Source organism: Oryzias latipes, chromosome 13, assembly GCF_002234675.1.
Source record: "Oryzias latipes chromosome 13, ASM223467v1".
Lineage (NCBI taxonomy): Eukaryota > Metazoa > Chordata > Actinopteri > Beloniformes > Adrianichthyidae > Oryzias > Oryzias latipes.
This window is the reverse complement of record NC_019871.2, coordinates 1,281,459-1,301,078: the sequence shown is the minus strand read 5'-3', so window position 1 is coordinate 1,301,078 and position 19,620 is coordinate 1,281,459.

The window sequence follows — 19,620 nt, the reverse complement described above, 5'->3', positions numbered from 1 at the left end:
GAAAAGTGAAAAATGTTCTGCAATATTGGCATTTTGTGCAATTCATCCTCATAAATAATATATTTAACAGAACGAAATAATGTACAAAACTGATATTCTCGTCAGTGTGTCCGTCTGGCGGAGCAGATATAGGTGCAATCAGACAGACAGATGGATAGATAGAGAGACATGCATTAATTGTCCACTGGGGAGAGTTGTTTTCATAGTAAAACATTTCTTCATAAGCCACGGAATTATGGTATTAATGCATATGCCTTTAGTTTGTTTTATTTTTGATGAAACAATGTATGGCGTATGTCTCAACCATTCAGAAAGCAACAAGAAATTACATTTGCTGATCAATTTCCCATTTCCACGTCGATTATTAACGACATCTGTAGCTTGTCAGATGTAACTAAATGGATGGAAATACAATGCTCCATCACAATGCGTAATGACGCACAATGGCTGATCTTGCACTCTTAGAAGATGTAGCAAATGGAAGAATTCGGAGTGAACGCATCTTTAGACAGCAAGAAGACGTGCTGGCAAACGAGGACGACTGGCTTGTGAGCCGGTTCCGACTTCCTCGAGCCGTCCTGTTGGACCTCTGTGGGCTTTTGGGGGTGTGTCACCCGGTGCATTTGGCGCGTCGGCGTCCCCCTGCGCCTCTGTCACCACTCCACTAAGGGATTCCCCAATTCTTGCCGCTTGTCTCTCATCAAGAGGGGTCAGCTCCGGTGTCCCCCCCCCCCCCGTGGCAGACACACTCTGCTGCGATGCAGCGCCAGACGTTTTTTTGCCTAGACTTTGATGTCCGACCATTTCTTTTTTATTTAACCACGGTCCGAGGTTGTGAGGCTACAGCATTAACGGCGTCTGCCACTCACGTGGCTTTTTGGCATTAGTAATGCCCACACTGTGCCCTCCAAACAACACTTTTCTCCTCTTTTCCACCTCGCCAACGATAAATTCTACTTCACATTGAGTGAAGTTACGTTTTTTTCATTTCCTCTCGGTGTGTGCCATGGTTTCGCAATCAATGAATATTCATTTGTGGGCGTTTCACGGACTATTTATGGGCAACTATGGGCGTGTCATAAAGCCGCAAAAGCTGCGCTGCATTTAGAATTGGTTGTGATTTATTAAGGGAAAGATGCGTAGGATATGCGTGCGCACGGTTTTATAAATCCGAATATTTCTGTGCGTACGCACATCCTATGTTTCATCCGTACGCCACTTCTGACGCAAATCCTACGCAAAGTTTTATAAATGAGGCCCCAGGTCTTCTTTGCCCACCTAGATCATTTAGCGGGCCTATACGGTTAGCCCATGAGGGCTCCTCGTGTGGGACCAATGTAAGTTATTCCACATGGGTCCTACATACAGTGGCCCAGTTACAGACCAGGGGCCTCATTTCTAAAGGTTGCGTACGCACAAAAGAAGGTGTACGCCACTCTCTACGCAATAGTTGAGATTTATAAAAAGCAAACTTGACGGGAAAATGTGCGGTCCTTCACGCAAGCTCTGACCCAGGCGTACGCACAAAAACGGGTGAAATGAGAAACGGCGACACCGTCGGCAGATGGAAGAAACACGTGAAAATGAAAATGACAATACTGCCTCTCAGAAATAACATGAAGACTTCACAAAGCAAGTCTTACAATTAACAGCTACACGAACACCCGTTTGATCGATCAGCAGTGAAACAAACAAAAAAATCAAACGAAAATTACAACAGAAATTCAAATGAACACTTATTTGCAGAAAGAAAAGTGAAATATGTTCTGCAATATTGGCATGTTGTGCAATTCATCCTCATAAATAATATAGTTAACAGAACGAAATAATGTACAAAACTGATATTCTTGTCTGTGTGTCCGTCTGGCGGAGCAGATATAGGTGCGGGCGTGCGGACGGACGGACAGATGTAATAATTGTCCACTGGGAAAAGTTGTTTTCATATTAAAACATTTCTTCATAAGCTATGGAATTATGGTATTAATGCATATATGCCTTTAGTTTGTTTTATTTTTGATAAAACAATGTATGGCGTATGTCTCAACCATTCAGAAAGCAACAAGAAATTACATTTGCGCTGATCAATTTCCCATTTCCACGTGGATTATTACCGACATCTGTAGCTTGTCAGATGTAATTAAATGGATGGAAATAAAATGCCCCATCACAATGCGTAATGACGCACAATGGCTGATCTTGCGCTCTTAGAAGATGTGGCAAATGGAAGAATTCGGAGTGAAGGCATCTTTAGAGAAGACTTGCTGACAAATGAGGACGAGTGGCTTATGAGCCGGTTCCGACTTCCTCGAGCCGTCCTTTTGGACCTCTGCGGGCTTTTGGGCCCGGCATTATAGAGGAGCACTCGGAGCAGTGTGATATGGGCGATGTGGGCGGTCGCCCAGGGCGGCACTTCATAGGGGGCGTGCGTCATTTGCCGTGCCCGATGTGTTGCACATAATGTGCTACAATATGCAAAGAGGAAGCTTGGAGCTTTTAATTTGAATTTGCTTCAGCTGCCGACACTTATCGCTTTTCCTTTGACACATTAGACTCTTAAGAATGTCTTCATCCTATTTCCTCTTCACACTTATGGTGCAAAAAAAAGAAAAAAAAAGGATGAAATAACTCAGAGTGAAACAACGTAAAACAGGCACATGAAAAGGAATTAGGCAGAACAAACACCCGTGCTCAACCCAATTTCAACAAAAGCAGGCAATGGGGATTATTTCCCACAATTCCTAACTCCGACGGGCACGTGACCACCGGCCTCTGCTGCAAGACGCTTGCGGCCACACCTATTTGCCGTAGTCTTTAGAACATAAGTCAAAAAACTCGAGAGGGGGGCGCGACTCGCTGGTGGCTGGCTGAATCACACTAACACAGGGGTCGGGAACCTATGGCTCGCGAGCAATACATGGCTCTTTTGATGGTCACATGTGGCTCGCAGACAAATCTTTAATTATACTTTTTTCTTTTCATTAGACCAGTCCTTGTCTGGCGCGATGCAATGCCAGAGGCGCGCAGTAGTATTGGTGCTTGGAGAACAAAATCTACGCCAGCACTATCAGTTACTATTATCTATTATTTCACAGAGTTTGTACCAGCCGGAAACCTGTGAATTGACGTGCCTAAAACTGCGCGCTCCCGTCTCTGAGGAAGAGCGCGCAGTTGCGGGGACGGGATGTGTGAGGAAGAAACCAGAGGGTGGTGGTGGGAAGAGGGGTGAAGTAAGGTGAACCGCGCAGGGATTGTAAAAACGTAACACCCGCTGCCCGTCACTCACTGCAGCGTGTCAGTGTGTGTTTGGTTCCATGTCTGTCTCAAATCTACACAACATTCAGACCTAAGATCCCGTTTAAAGTCTCAACGCCTGCATGAAGCAGAAACTCACCACGTATCAACCAGACTAGACCATCAGCAAAACTACCACGAGAAATACTCATCATTTATTAGCAACAGCATAACAATGTTATTAAAAAAGAATCCACAGACTTATTGTACTTTAAAAGTGTTGAAATTACATCAAATGCACACATTCACTTGTATATTTAGTTTTAAACATATTGTCGCGGACTGAGTTGGGTGGCTGTTGGGCCGTGTTTTAAGTTCTGGAGTTCATTAAACGCATCAAGCAGAGATCTGATTGGCTCTCAGTTCTGTCGCTCAGCCTGTTGTTAGGTAGTTTGGACCAACGGGGTTCAGCTATGGGCCGAATAAGGGAAATGGGAGGGCTGACGCGGCAGTGAGCGAATATAAAGTTGGGAGAAGCGCTCTCGTCTCGGCGAGAGAGATTCAGGAGTACAGTAACATTCAATTGACAGGTCTACAGTAACCAGAATAAAGAACCATAAGAGAGGTTAAGTCTCAGTGCTTCAGTGTGGGAAAGAGACACTACATTATTGTATGGCTCTTTCAAAATTACATTTAAAAATATGTGGCGTTTATGGCTCTCTTGGCCATAAAGGTTCCCGACCCCTGCACTAGACAGGTGATTGGGAATCTTTTACTATCTGACAATCAACTCTGGACCGCAGCTGCCCCTCCCGTCAGACGGAGCCGCGTGTGTCAGAGGGAAGGGGAGGGGTGGTGGGGGCAGACCATTTTTTATGGATTGAGGTTTTTGGAGGATTTCTACTGTTGGTGTTGCACAACTTTAGGGAAATGCCAAATATGTTTGGAGTAATCCCACTGATGAGTTCTATGATTTAGTCTTTAATGTTTTATAAGACCTAAACATATTAATCACAATAAGTTTTATTTTTTAGATCTAATCCCTCTGATATGTTTCACAAAAAAACACACGGGACATCACACATTAAGAAATTATTGCTAAAAATGAAGCAGGAGTCCAGCTCTAAAAAAAATGCTCTAAAAAATGATGAAAGAGCAAAACAAACTGAATTATTTGATTTGTAATTTCTTATTAATATTTCCAGGCTTTCCTTGGTTTGTTCTGCAGCATGTTCATATTTGTATAATTTTGACAGAATATTTTTCTATGGAGAGCAAAATATTACAAGTTATATAAGGTTTAACTTGAGTTCCTGTTTTTATTCATATTTATGAATTTATACGTGTTAGGATTAGGATGGCGGCGCGTACGGACGCAGCGGCTTCTCTCTCTCCAGTTAAAACGGCGTTTTCTTGTTTTTGTAAATCGGAATGTTATTGTTTTTGTAAATTTCCTTCGCTCCGTTTGGGAGCTATCCGGACATACAACCGTGAGTTTCTGCTCTTCATCAAGCAAACTACGAATTTGCAGCTAAACGTCGCGGACCTCAATGCACTGAGGGACGCGGGTCTGCTCCGGAGGCATGAACAATCACCGTCCCCCATGACTGCACCTCCCTCGCACTGGACGCGCCACAAGCGGCGGGCGAGGAAACAGAAGAGGGGTAAACGCGGCGGCATTCGAGCTAGGCTAGCGGCTAACCCGTTCAAGCCAGCCATCCCCTCCATCATTCTGGCAAATGTTCGCTCTCTGGACAACAAGCTGGACCACATTCGTCTACTGCGCTCCACTCGAAGGTGGGCTAAGGACTGCTGTGTTTTTGTTTTCACTGAAACTTGGCTGAATAACAGCATCACGGACAATGCTATTCAACTCGACCAGTTAACATGCTACCAAGCGGACAGGCTGCTCGCGGGGAAAAAGCGAGGCGGCGGTCTCTGTGTTTACATCAACAACTCTTATTGCCGCGACGCTGTTGTGGTCGCCACACAATGCTCAGATCTGCTGGAGTTTATGATCATAAAGTGTCGACCGTTCTACCTTCCGAGGGAATATACTACAATACTGCTTGTTGCAGTATATTTCACCCCCAGCGCCAACAACGACAGCAGGAAGGAGGCACTGCATGACCTGCACCTACAGATCAGCGAGCAGCAGACTGCACACCCAGACGCATTTCTCATCATGGCTGGGGATTTTAATCACGCAGACCCCAAAAGTGTGTTCCCAAAACTTTATCAACACATTAACTTTCCAACACGTGGAGACAATATACTGGACTGTGTTTACACCTCACAGAGAGGAGCCTACAAAGCCCTCCCCCTCCCCCACCTTGGATCTTCAGACCACATCACTGTGATGCTAATGCCTGCACACAGACCCCTAGGAAAAGTGGCCAGACCGGTTAGGAAAAGCATACGGGTGTGGCCAGAGGGGTCCTCAGAGGCTCTCCAGGACTGTTTCAGCTCCACAGACTGGAACATGTTCAAGCAGGCCGCAACAAACAACAACACCACAGACCTCCAGGAGTACTCAGAGACTGTTACTGCCTACATCGCCAAGTGTGTTGATGATGTCACAGTAACTAAGACCATCACAGTCCGGGCAAATCAGAAGCCGTGGCTAACAGGAGAGGTCTACAGACTCCTGAAGGTCCGTAATGCTGCCTTCAGAGCTGGAGACGAGGTGGCCTTGAGGACAGCTAGGGCCAACCTGACCCGCGGCATCAGAGAAGCCAAGAGACAATATTCCAGGAGGATCGCCCATCACTTCAGCGACAGCAGAGACACCCAGAGCCTGTGGCGTGGACTTCGGACCATCACAGACTACAAACCTCCTCCACAGACATGTGACAGCTCCATCTCCCTGCTGAACGATCTGAACTCCTTCTACGCTCGCTTTGAGGCAGCGAACAGCACAACGGCCCAGAAAACTCCACCCTCTCCTGGTGACCAGGAGTTGTCGCTGTCTTCGGACAGCGTGAGGAGATCCCTCAGCAGGATCAATCCACGGAAAGCCCCAGGACCAGACAACATCCCTGGTCGGGTGCTGAGAGACTGTGCGGGTGAGCTGGCTGATGTCTTCACAGACATCTTCAACATCTCTCTGAGTCAGGCTGTCATCCCCACATGTTTCAAAGCGACCACCATCATACCCGTCCCAAAAAAGCCATCTCCGTCCTGCCTTAATGACTACCGTCCGGTTGCTCTGACCTCCATCATCATGAAGAGCTTCGAACGGCTAGTCATGCGGCACATCAAGTCTGTCCTGCCCCCCTCCCTGGACCCATTTCAGTTTGCTTATCGGTCCAACCGCTCAACAGAGGACGCCATCTCAACTGCTCTGCACTCCGCACTCACCCACCTGGAGAATAAGGACTCATATGTCAGGATGCTGTTCATTGACTTCAGCTCAGCATTCAACACCATCATCCCCCAGCAGCTCACTCACAAACTTGCTCAGCTGGGGCTCAACACACCTCTGTGCAACTGGCTGCTAGACTTCCTGACGGGGAGACCACAAGCAGTGCGAGTCGGCAGTAACACATCCAGTACTATCATGATGAACACAGGGGCTCCCCAGGGATGTGTGCTGAGCCCCCTCCTCTTTACCCTGCTGACCCACGACTGCGCCCCGACACACAGCTCCAACATTTACGTTAAGTTTGCCGACGACACTCCTGTAGTTTGTCTCATCAGGAGCGGAGATGAGACAAACTACAGGAGTGAGGTGAGCCACCTGGCTGGTTGGTGCAGAGACCATAATCTCCTCCTGAACGTGGAGAAGACGAAGGAGATGGTGGTGGATTTCAGGAGAGTGCACACTCAGCATGCTCCTCTGACCATCAACAACACTACGGTGGAAAGAGTGAGCAGCACTAAGTTCCTGGGTGTGCACATCACAGACAACCTCTCCTGGTCCGAGAACATGGCATCACTAGCTGGGAAATCACAGCAGCGTCTCTACTTCCTCCGTAAACTCAAGAAAGCAAAAGTCCCTCCCCCCATCATGCACACGTTCTACAGAGGCGCTGTGGAGAGCATCCTCACCAGCTGCATCACGGTGTGGTATGGCGCCTGCAACGCGTCCTGCCGGAAGTCCCTCCAACGCATCGTGAGGGCAGCTGAGAGGATCATCGGTGCCCCCCTCCCCTCCCTCCAGGACATCTACAACACCCGCCTGACCCGAAAAGCCCTGTGCATTGCAGCTGACCCCACCCATCCATCCAACAGCTCCTTCAGTCTGCTTCCATCTGGGAGAAGACTACGCAGTCTTCAGGCCAGGACCATTAGACTCAGAGACAGTTTTCTCCTCCAGGCTGTCAGGAAGCTGAACTCTCTCCCAGCCCTGCCCCCCCTCCCCTCCTGCTGCCCTGTTGCCCTCCTGCTCTGCTGAACTCTGACACACATACGTCACCTACCTCTTCAGCACTGACTGCACCTTCCACCAGTCCTCTAGTGCCGTTAAAAAACTAAGTAACTGTACTTCAGTCACTTTATTCTCTAGTCACTTTATTCTCTCCTCATTGTTTTACTTTTATTTTTTATACTATTTATATTTAGGCCTCTACTACTATTTATAGTTGTTTATTGTGCAATTTGAAGGTGTCTCACCGTTTAAACTGAAGATGTAGAGAAACGCAATTTCTATGTATGTGTCAACATTGTAGATCTTGACAAATAAAGTTACTTGACTTGACTTGACGTATGTTCAAAAAGTTCAGTTTAAAAGGTTTAAAAGTTTAGCTTTAGTCTGCCACCGTATGTCGCTCAGGTGCCTTTTTGGTAATGCCCACACTGTGCCCTCCAAACAACACTTTTCTCCTCTTTTCCACCTCGCCAACGATAATTTCTACTTCACATTGAGTGAAGTTCATTTTTTTTATTTCCTCTCGGTGTGTGCCATGGTTTCGCAATCAATGAATATTCATTTGTGGGCGTTTCACGGACTATATATGGGCAACTATGGGCGTGTCATGAAGCCGCAAAAGCTGCGCTGCATTTAGAATTGGTTGTGATTTATTAAGGGAAAGATGCGTAGGATGTGCGTGCGCACGGTTTTATAAATCCGAATATTTCTGTGCGTACGCACGTCCTATGTTTCATCCGTACGCCACTTCTGACGCAAATCCTACGCAAAGATTTATATGAGGCCCCTGGTCTTCTTCGCTGTGAGGGCAGAACCCACTGCCCCACAGTTAAGTTCATTTGTTATATTTTTCTCTTGAATAAACCATTTCATTTTATTTCACACATTACATAGCAAAATTGACTTAATGACTTGTGCACACATTTAGTTAATTTTGTATTGTTTTGAGTAATTCTATTCTTTGAGTTCTGTTTGAGGCCTGATGCTGAGGCAGATGCTGGAGCAGGGAAACTTCCTGATGATGTGGTGTGGGTACCGGATGTTCTCGGGCTGCCGGATGTTCTCGGGGTCCTTCGGGGTCCTTCGACCAATGAAGACGTCACATTATTTGATTGGCTGTAAGTTGCCACGACCAATGAGTTAACGTCGCTAAGTTTTTTTTAAACTTTATTGACAATTGCGGTATCATACATTAAATAACGAACAATAACAATGTAATCAATATTACCTCAAAGATCAGTCACCATTGCCAAACATAACATGTTAACATAGAAAATAAAGAATAGAGGGGGGAAAAAAGAAACAATGAACATAACACACAAATAAATAAAAAACTTAAGTAAAAAAAAGGAACATAGAACCAATCTAAATAGTCTAATACTAGTTAGGGGTACTCGTGAAGTTTGTTCATATAATGAAGTGATTCAAAGTAAAAACAGAGCTCTTTATGAAATGTTGTAAAAAGTAGTTTGGTCTTAAAAAATTTATTTTTGTGCATATAAAACTTTCCTAGCAATATCAGGATATTTAGAACTGTATTTTCTGGGGGCATTCGTCTGGGGCTGTGGGCGTCCTTCTCCGGTGGGGCCCTGCGTTGGGTTCTCCCGGCGCGGCGGGGGGCTGCTCTCCTGGTCGGGCTGGGGCGGCGCTCTCTTTCCCTCCGTGCCTCCCTGCTCTCTGGCTCTGGGGGCCTTGCGGCGGCCCTGCTGGCCCTGGCCTGGTCTGGGTGGCGGGCTTGGTCGCCCGGGCGGCGGTTGTTCCCTGTCGGTTCCCGTGTGGCGTTGGGGGGATTCCGGCTGCCGCTGCTGGTGCGGTGGGGGTCTTGGGGTGGGGATGGCTGGGCACTCTCCCTCCTTCTTTGCACGTTCACCGCATAAGTATGCGTGTGAACACTATCTGTTTTGTGTACATGTCGACAGGTGGACATTTTTGCAACTAACAGGTGTGTTTATAACATTTGAGTGTGTGTGTGGACAGGCTACGCCCTTTTTGTACTACATTTGAACCTTACCATAATGATTAACAACCAGTAAACTTGTTGCTCTATGCTGCTTCATGGTCTTACCCCCCTTCCCCTCCTATTATCACCCCCTACCCCCCCTCTCTCTAGCGTCCCTCTCTCTTCTTCCCCTCTTTCCTTTTCCGTCCGGTCCAACACCAAAGATTTTCAGAAATGTTTGAAATTAATAAATTTTGGCCTCAATTACAAAAGGGGTTTATTCAGACATACCTTTGGTTTGTCTGAAGATTAATAACCCCTCTTGTTAAAATAAAATATGTCCAACACAAGAGGCCCTCAGCTCTCATCTGACTGCCCAGTTGTTGGACAGGACAAGTTAAAGAAAAGAAAAAAAAAAAAAGAACTGTATTTTCTGGTCTATTATATGATACTACACCGAATAGAACATTTTTTGAGTGTAAATGAAATGGCATTGCAATTTTGGAAGAATACCAGAAGCAGAACTCATCCCAGAATGTTTTTATAATTCCACAGTTAAAGAATAAATGATCCACCGTCTCAATGTCATTCAAACAAATACTGCAGTCATTCTCTTCAAACCCAAAACGAATCCTCAAAAATTCCTTAGATGGGTACGACGTCGCTAAGTAGTAAAATCGCTAAACGTAAAATCGCTCGCTAAGTAGTTTGTCCAACTGGTGTTACCTTCGAGAAGATCCGGCAGCCCGAGTCGATCCGGTACCCACAGTGGCAGTTGGAGGAGCTGAAGAAGCTCCTGATGACTTGGAAAGGGAGGAGCATGGACAACTTCCATCTGGAGTAGATGGAGGGGAAAGACAAAGTGTATTCTTATGTTGGACTATTGTTTGTATTTTTTGGAATATGTTAAACTTGCTTTGAGGTATAAGTTCAGTTTCTCTGTTGAAGCGTTAAATTACTAGTAATTTACTACTTTAGTTAATTGTAGTGGGTTTAGGGGATGTCATCTGGACTTGGTTTTAAAGTTGGAAGACGTCTCGCCTCTTATCCAAGAGGCTTTGTCAATTCTGAATTAGCTGGTCTAAGAGCTGCCATATATGCGCTCATGGGGGAGGAGTCAGACCTGAAACTGGATGTATTGTCCACTTAGCCTACATGGTTTCGGGTCGTTAATAGTCCTTTGTCCTCAGCTGGGGGTTGGGGAGTCAGTGACTCACTCTCCAAATTGGTCATCTCTTTCAGCGGTTAACGACTCAGGTGGAACTGGTCTGGTTTGTTTAGGTTTCAAAACACTGCCGTAGATGGATGGAAGAATAAACCTGAGACCACCATTCTTATTAAGAGAAGGTTTATCCTTCTTGACAAAGATGGCTTCTTTCACTCCTCGCTCAAACCATCCTTTCTCTCTGGCTAGAATTCGGACTTCACTGTCCTCGAAAGAGTGGTTTGTGGCCTTCAGGTGGAGATGTACTGCAGACTCAGGTCCACTTGGGTTGGCTCTGCGATGTTGGTAAAGCCGCTTGTGTAGAGGTTGTTTGGTTTCTCCTATATACTGTTCATTGCAGTTCTCTTTGCAATGAAAATTACAACAGAAATTCAAATGAACACTTATTTGCAGAAAGAAAAGTGAAATATGTTCTGCAATATTGGCATGGTGTGCAATTCATCCTCATTAATAATATAGTTAACAGAACGAAATGATGTACAAAACTGATATTCTCGTTAATGTGTCCGTCTGGAGGAGCAGATATAGGTGCAGGCGTGCGGACGGACGGACAGACGTACTAATTGTCCACTGGGGAAAGTTGTTTTCATAGTAAAACATTTCTTCATAAGCTATGGAATTATGGTATTCATGCATATGCCGTTAGTTTGTTTTATTTTTGATAAAACAATGTATGGCGTATGTCTAAACCATTCAGGAAGCAACAAGAAATTACATTTGCGCTGATCAATTTCCCATTTCCACGTGGATTATTACCGACATCTGTAGCTGGTCAGATGTAATTAAATGGATGGAAATAAAATGCCCCATCACAATGCGTAATGACGCACAATGGCTGATCTTGCGCTCTTAGAAGATGTGGCAAATGGAAGAATTCGGAGTGAACGCATCTTTAGACAGCAAGAAGACTTGCTGGCAAACGAGGACGAGTGGCTTATGAGCCGGTTCCGACTTCTTCGAGCCGTCCTTTTGGACCTCTGCAGGCTTTTGGGCCCGGCGTTACAGAGGAGCACTCGGAGGAACCACGCGTCACCCGGTGCATCTGGCGCTCCGGTCCCCCCCCCCCCCCCCCCCGCCCCCGATGGAGCGCTGTAGCCACCGTTTGCCACTCACGTGCCTTTTTGGCATTAGTAATGCCCACACTGTGCCCTCCAAACAACACTTTTATCCTCTTTTCCACCTCGCCGACGATAAATTCTACTTCACATTGAGTTAAGTTACGTTTTTTTGATTTCCTCTCTGTGTTTGCCATGGTTTTGCAATCAATGAATATTCATTTGTGGGTGTTTCACGTACTATTTATGGGCAACTATGGGCGTGTCATGAAGCCACAAAAGCTGCGCTGCATTTAGAATTGGTTGTGATTTATTAATGGAAAGATGCGTAGGATGTGCATGCGCACGGTTTTATAAATTCAAATATTTTTGTGCATACGCACGTCCTATGTTTCATCCGTACGCCACTTCTGACGCAAATCCTACGCAAAGTTTTATAAATGAGGCCCCAGGTGTCCTTTGCCCACCTAGATCCTTTAGCGTGCCTATATGTTTAGCCCATGAGGGCTCCACACATGGGACTCGTGGGCCAAACCATATGGGTCCCACATACAGTTTCCCAGTTACAAAACAGGTCTTCTTCGCCCACCCGGGCTTTTTATCAGGCCTATATGGTTAGCCCATGAGGGCTCCTCATGTGGGACCAATGCAAGTTATACCAAATGGGTCCTACATAAAGTGGCCCAGTTACAGACCAGGTCTTCTTTGCCCACCTAGATCCTTTAGCGGGCCTATATGCTTAGCCCATGAGGGCTCTACACGTGGGACTCATGTGGGCCAAACAATATGGGTCGCACATACAGTTTCCCAGTTACAGCCCAAGTCTTTATGGCCCAGATGCAACTCATATGGGCCTTACTTGGCTGACCTACATGGGTTCTAGCACACATGGATCCTTTGTAGGGCCCTAACAGGTAACCCATGTGGGGCCAATGTAGGCAAAACCTAATTGGGCCTTCAAAGTTTACCCAAAATAAACCCATGCCCAGTCAGTACCCACATAGCCCACCTCTTTCCCAGTTGGGGCCCACGTGACATTGCTGGCTGGGTTATGAAGAAATGTTTTATTATGAAAACAAATTTCCCCAGTGGACAATTTGTCTGTCTGTCTGTCTGTCCGTCCGTCTGTCCGTCCCTCCCTCCCTCCCTCCCTCCCTCTGGAGGTTGCCCTTCCTCCTCTGTTCCGCCCTTTTTACCACAGCTGTTTCTCATGTTGCTTTGATTTGGATCCTTCTTAAGGTGTTCTGTTCTTGTCTTTGTTGTCGCAGCATTTCGTTTTGGATAATCTTCGGTTGGCTTTCGTCTTTGGCATTAAAAAGCCTTCCTAGTCATTCAGCCTCCTTATCAATCCTGCTTCTGGGTTACCTCCCTTGGTTTCTCGTAACAATATCTGCTCCGCCAGATGGACACATTGACAAGAATATCAGTTTTGTACATTATTTAATTCTGTTAACTATATTATTTATGAGGATGATTTGCGCAACATGCCAATATTGCAGAACATATTTCACTTTTCTTTTCACAAATATGTGTTCATTTGAATTTCTGTTGTAATTTTTGTTTGATTTTTTTTGTTTGTTTCACTGCTGATCGATCAAACGGGTGTTGGTGTAGCTGTTAATTGTCAGACTTGCTTTGTGAAGTCTTCATGTTATTTATGAGAGGCAGTATTGTCATTTTCACTTTCGAGTGTTTCTTCCATCTGCCGACGGTGTCGCCGTTTCTCATTTCACCCGTTTTTGTGCGTACGCCTGGGTCAGAGCTTGCGTGAAGGACCGCACATTTTCCCGTCAAGTTTACTTTTTATAAATATCAATTATTGCGTAGAGTGGCGTACGCAAACGTTTATAAATGAGACCCCTGGAGGGCCGGTGTCCTACATGTTTTCCTACCAACCTGCCATTGAAGCTCCTTATTGGCTAAACACACCTGATCCAGGTAACCAGCAGCAAATAAGGCAAGATTTCTGGTAAAGAAGCAGGACACCGGCCCTCCAGACCTGGATTTGGAGACCCCTGGTCTATGTCAATGCAGGTTTCAGGCATCTGAACTCAAAACTCTTTGTCAGAAGTCAGAACTCTGTCTCCCTCTGTGGTCATCGGCTGGAAAAGTCTCCAGAGTACTCCAAGCACTTCATCTCCCATCACCCCCAGCGTGAACTTCGTGGATGCCACACACCTTCACTCAATCAACCAAAGTCTACTTCAACAAGTGCAAAACACGACACGATGCAGGAATCAAAAATGTTTGTGTTTATTTGTATGTATGCATGGACATATGCATGCGCACAAGGGTGTATTGTGTATGTGTTGACATGTATGTGTGCTAACGTGTTTGTAATACTTGAATGTGTGTGGATGAGTGACAGGCCCCGCCCTTTAAGAAAACATTTAATTGTCATAGTTATAGGGGTTTACATAAATTCTTTGCTCCTCCCTCTGCAAAAGAGTGCAGACGCTTTTTCCCCTGCTCCTGCCGCTTCCTGCTTTATTTGCTTTTTAATCATTTAATTAATCATTTTTAATTATTTTACTTCATCCACAACTCCTGGAATATCAGACTGGTCCTTTTTTGTGACTTCCACCTATTCAAATCAATATTTTTACGTCTGACAAGCCAGCGACATGTCCGGAAGAGGAAGAAAAACAAACTCCCACTGTGAACGCTGTCGGATCTACCAACAAGAAATAAAAGAGCTACAAACACGGATATTTACTTTGGAAACTGAAAATGGACTTCACAAGACCCTTCCAGTAACATCGGGTGGTAAGAAGCCCACTCTTACTACAAATGAAAAGAATAACAGTGACATAGACCTGAGTGATGTTGTGTCCTTTCCGAAACTTTGTGCGGAGGAACTCTGTGTTAAGCCAAAGCGTAAAGATGACAGAACATCCGAAATAAAGCTCACAAACAGATTTTTACCCCTAACACAATGTGATGTTAAAGAACAAAGTGAAATTGGACCACAGAATAGGAGTCATAATGTTGGCAACAAAGCACAGGCAGAAAGAAAATCTGTGCCAAACGTCAAGGTCAGAGATACGCTGCTGCTTGGAGATGGAGCTATCAGTGGAGTCAGCCACAGAAGAATGCAAACTTTATGTTGCCCAAGTTCTACTGTTCCAGTGATTACAGGACTCTTATCTAAAGTCTTGTACCAAGGAGTCAAACGAATAATCATCCATGTAGGTGCTGTCGATATCAAAAAAGAACAATCTGAACGTTTGAAAAAAGACTTCATCAAGTTATTTGAAGAGATTGACAAAGTAGAGGTTGAAGCATTCATCAGTGGACCTCTTCCTAACATCGATGGGGTGTCACTCAAGTTCAGCCGTCTGTTTCAGCTGAACAATTGGCTCTCCAGAGAGTGTGCTGCCAGAGGATTCCATTACATTGAGAACTTCAATACATTCTGGAAACGAAAGGACCTATTCATGGGAAGAGGCCCACACCTGAACAGAGGTGGAGCAAGAGAGTTAGTGAAGAACCTCCTCCACGCTCTGGGGCATAGAGGCCAAGGCCCTGAAAAGGCAGTAAGGAAGGACCGAGCCAGTGTCCCAGGAACCACAGCACAACGGCAACAACAACAACAACTACCTCCACCACCACCATCAGTCAAAGACTAAGATTGAGCTAAAACAAACTCCTCCCTTACTCTGCATAGTCATGTACAAACCTCCTCAGCACAGCCAAAGTTTCATTGATGATTTCACTGAAATGCTCTCAGTTGTGTGCACAGACTTTGATGGTCTAGTCATTACAGGTGATTTTAATGTTCATGTTGATAATGTCAATGACAGAAATGCAAAAGAGCTCAATGCTGTCCTTGAAACCTTTGATCTAATTCAGCATGTAAGTTGCCCCACCCACAGCAGAGGGCACACTCTGGACCTGCTCATCACAAAGGGGGTTAATATTTACAATGTCAGTGTGGTTGATGTCGCCCTCTCTGATCATTTCTGTGTATTCTTTGACCTGTCTGTTACTCCCAAACCACCGCCTGGCCCTGCAGTTGTCCAAAGGAGACAAATAAATGAGAGCACTAGGGCACAGTTTGTAGAAATGATAAACCCTGAAAACGCCTCTGGTGCCAATGTTGATGAAATGCTGAATTCTGTTACTTCTAGCATCTTGAATGTTCTGGATGCCATTGCCCCTATGAAGGTTAAATTGAGAAAACATAGACAGAAAGCTCCCTGGAGGAATGATGATCTAGTCAGGGCACAGAAACAACAGTGCCGCAGAGCTGAGCGAAAGTGACGCAAGTCAAAACTCCAGGTTCATTATGAAATGTATAAGGGGGAGTTGTACGCTTAAAACCAGATCTTATGCAGAACAAGGGAAAGGTACTTCTCTGAAATCATTGGAAGTTGCAGCAGCAACTCTTGTGTCCTGTTCACAAAAGTTAACAGATTAACTAACCCTCCAACCCAGCTACCAATAGAACTGGTTTGCACACCTAAATGTAATGAGTTTGCTGTATTTTTTAATGACAAGGTTCAGGGCATTAAAAAAGCCATCAACTCCACAACACATATAACTATCCAACGGCCACCTACTCACTCTAAGCTGACTCACTTTGTACCTGTCACTGACCAAACTGTCCAAGAGACCATCACCCGTCTGAGCTCGTCTACATGCTGCCTTGATGTGTTACCCACTAGATTTCTAAAGTCTGTCCTGAACAGTGTGTTGCCATCAATTACTCAAATAGTTAACACGTCTCTTCAATCTGGAATATTTCCAGAGGCCTTAAAAACTGCAGTCATTAAACCTCTCCTGAAGAAAAACGGTCTTGATCCCACTGTACTGAATAATTACAGACCTATCTCTAATCTCCCATTTTTAGGAAAAGTCCTTGAAAAAGTTGTCTACCAACAGCTCACTGATTTTCTCTTATTCAGTCAGGTTTTAGACCCCATCATAGCACAGAAACTGCTCGTATCGAGGTAACCAAGGACATCCGCCTAAACACTGATGATGGCAAAGTCTCTGTCTTAATCCTGCTAGACCTGAGCGCTGCCTTTGATACTGTTGATCATGGGATCCTTTTGCACAGACTCCAAGACTGGGTTGGCATCTCTGGATCTGCCCTAAGTTGGCTCAAGTCTTATCTAGAAGACAGGAAATATTTTGTTGAAATTGGGAGTTGTGTCTCAGACTACATGGCCTTGACTTGTGGTGTGCCCCAGGGATCGATCCTGGGACCCCATCTGTTCAACCTCTACATGCTGCCACTAGGGCAGTTAATACGCAGTAATAACATATCTTATCACAACTATGCAGATGATACTCAGATCTATGTGTCACTGACAACAGGTGAATATGGGCCGGTGGATTCACTCAGCCACTGCCTCCAACAGATCAGTGCGTGGATGCAGAACAACTTTCTCCAGCTAAACCTAAACAAGACCGAAGTTATTATTTTTGGCCCACAGAAACAAAGAGAAATTGTCAGCAGCTACCTTCATTCTCTGTCTCTTAAACCCTCAAATCAAGTCAGAAATCTAGGGGTAATCATGGACTCTGACCTAAACTTTAACAGTCATATCAAGTCAGTAACATCAGCGGCATTTTACCATCTGAAAAACATTGCCAAAATCAAAAACATAGTGTCAAATTTTAACTGCACCCAATTTTAACTGCACCCCCCTTAGTACACACACCCCTCCCCCTTCAATATATACATTCAAACATAAACACACACACATGCACACAAACACCCTCTCAAACACCCATACACGCACACACATTTTACAAGGAAGGTGGGACCTGGGTCCATCTGTCCCCTACCCCTTCCCTGGTGGGGGGTGCGGGCCCCTTGGCGATGGCGGCCGTGTCCCTTGGGTGCCGGCTCCCTGGGCCCGGCGGTGCTCTCTCCGCGCGGTGGGGGGGTTCATATTACACCTGAGCCGGGGGTGTTCGTGTCTCTGGGGGGTGGGTCCTGGTCCTTGCCCCTGGGCGCTGGGCCCCGCCAAACTTCCAACATGGCAGAGCCTGGTCGGGCCATATTTATAACATCCCTTGTGGGCCGCCCTTTTTTCCCCGGGGTTCCCCCCTCCTGGGCGGGGGCGGCGGGCCCCTGCCTTGCTCCTACCTGGACCAACCGTGGGCCGGGTGGGTGGCTGCCTGGAGTGCGGAGCGGGTCTCCCTTGGGGGGTCCTGGCACGTACCTGGGGTCGGGGCGGGGGGATGCCCGGAACTCCTGGGTGGTGGTGGGGTGCTCGTCTGGGGCTGTGGGCGTCCCTCTCCGGTGGGGCCCTGCGTTGGGCTCTTCCGGCGCGGCGGGGGGCTGCTTTCCTGGCTGGGCTGGGGCGGCGCTCTCTTTCCCTCTGCGCCTCCCTGCTCTATGGCTCTGGGGGCCTCGCGGCGGTCCTGCTGGCCCTGGCCTGGGTGGCGGTCTTGGTCGCCCGGGGGGCGGTTGTTCCCTGCCTGTTCCCGTGTGGCGTTGGGGGAATTCCGGCTGCCGCTGCTGCTGCGGCGGGGGTATGGGTGTGGGGGTGGCTGGACGCCCCTCCTTCTTTTCACATTCCACCATCCATTTTAGAAGAACATAAACACTCACCTGAGCACAGGTGTTAGCTCACCTTTGCACTAATAGTTTGCATGATTGAATGAATGAAAGATTTCACACTAGTTGGTTTAAAGGCATAGGTATGCGTTCGTGAACACTATCTGTTTTGTGTACATGTTGACATGTGGACATTTTTGCGGCTAGCAGGTGTGTTGATAATATTTGAGTGTGTGTGAACAGGCCCCGCCCTTTTTGTACTACATTTGAACCGTACCGTAACGATAAACAACCAGTAAACCTGTCTGCTCTATGCTGCTTCATGGTCTTACCCCCCCTTCCCCTCCTATTATCACCCTCCTACCCCCCCCCCTCTCTCTAACGTCCCTCTCTCTTCTTCCCCTCTTTCCTTTTCCGTCCGGTCCAACACCAAAGATTTTCAAACATCATTGAAATTAATAAAGTTTGGCCTCAATTACAAAAGGGGTTTGTTCAGTCACACCTTTGGTTTGTCTGAAGATGAATAACCCCTCTTGTTAAAATAAAATATGTCCAGCACAAGAGGCCCTCAGCTCTCATCTGTTTGCCTAGCTGTTGGACAGGACAAGTTTAAAAAAAAAAAAAAAAAAAAAAAAAAACATAGTGTCAAAGCCAGACCTGGAGATACTTATTCATGCATTTGTCTCCAGTAGGTTAGACTACTGTAACGGCCTGCTCACCGGCCTGTCCAAACCAGCTGTAAAACAGCTTCAGTACATCCAGAATGCTGCTGCTCGAGTCCTGACCAGAACCAGGAAGTATGATCACATTAGTCCTGTGCTCAGGTCTTTGCACTGGCTCCCTGTACCTCAAAGAATAGACTTCAAAGCAGCTCTGCTTGTGTACAAGTCTCTCCATGGCCGAGCACCAAAGTACATCTCTGACATGTTAGTGCCATATGAACCATCTCGTAGTCTGAGGACCTCAGGGGCCGGCCTCCTGTTGATTCCCAGAGTCAGAACTAAACAAGGGGAATCAGCGTTTCAATATTCTGCAGCTAAGATCTGGAACAGCCTCCCTGAAGTCGTAAGACAGGCCTCTTCTGTGTTCATGTTCAAATCTAGACTTAAAACATTTCTGTTTAGCCGTGTATATGACTGAAAGGTCCTATCAGTTTTCAATTTTTTTTTCTTTTCTTTTAAAGTAAATCTTATGTTGATTATTTCTATGATGTATTGTGATTTTAATGCATTTTTCTGTTTTGTGAAGCACCTTGAATTACTTTGTGTATGAATTGTGCTATACAAA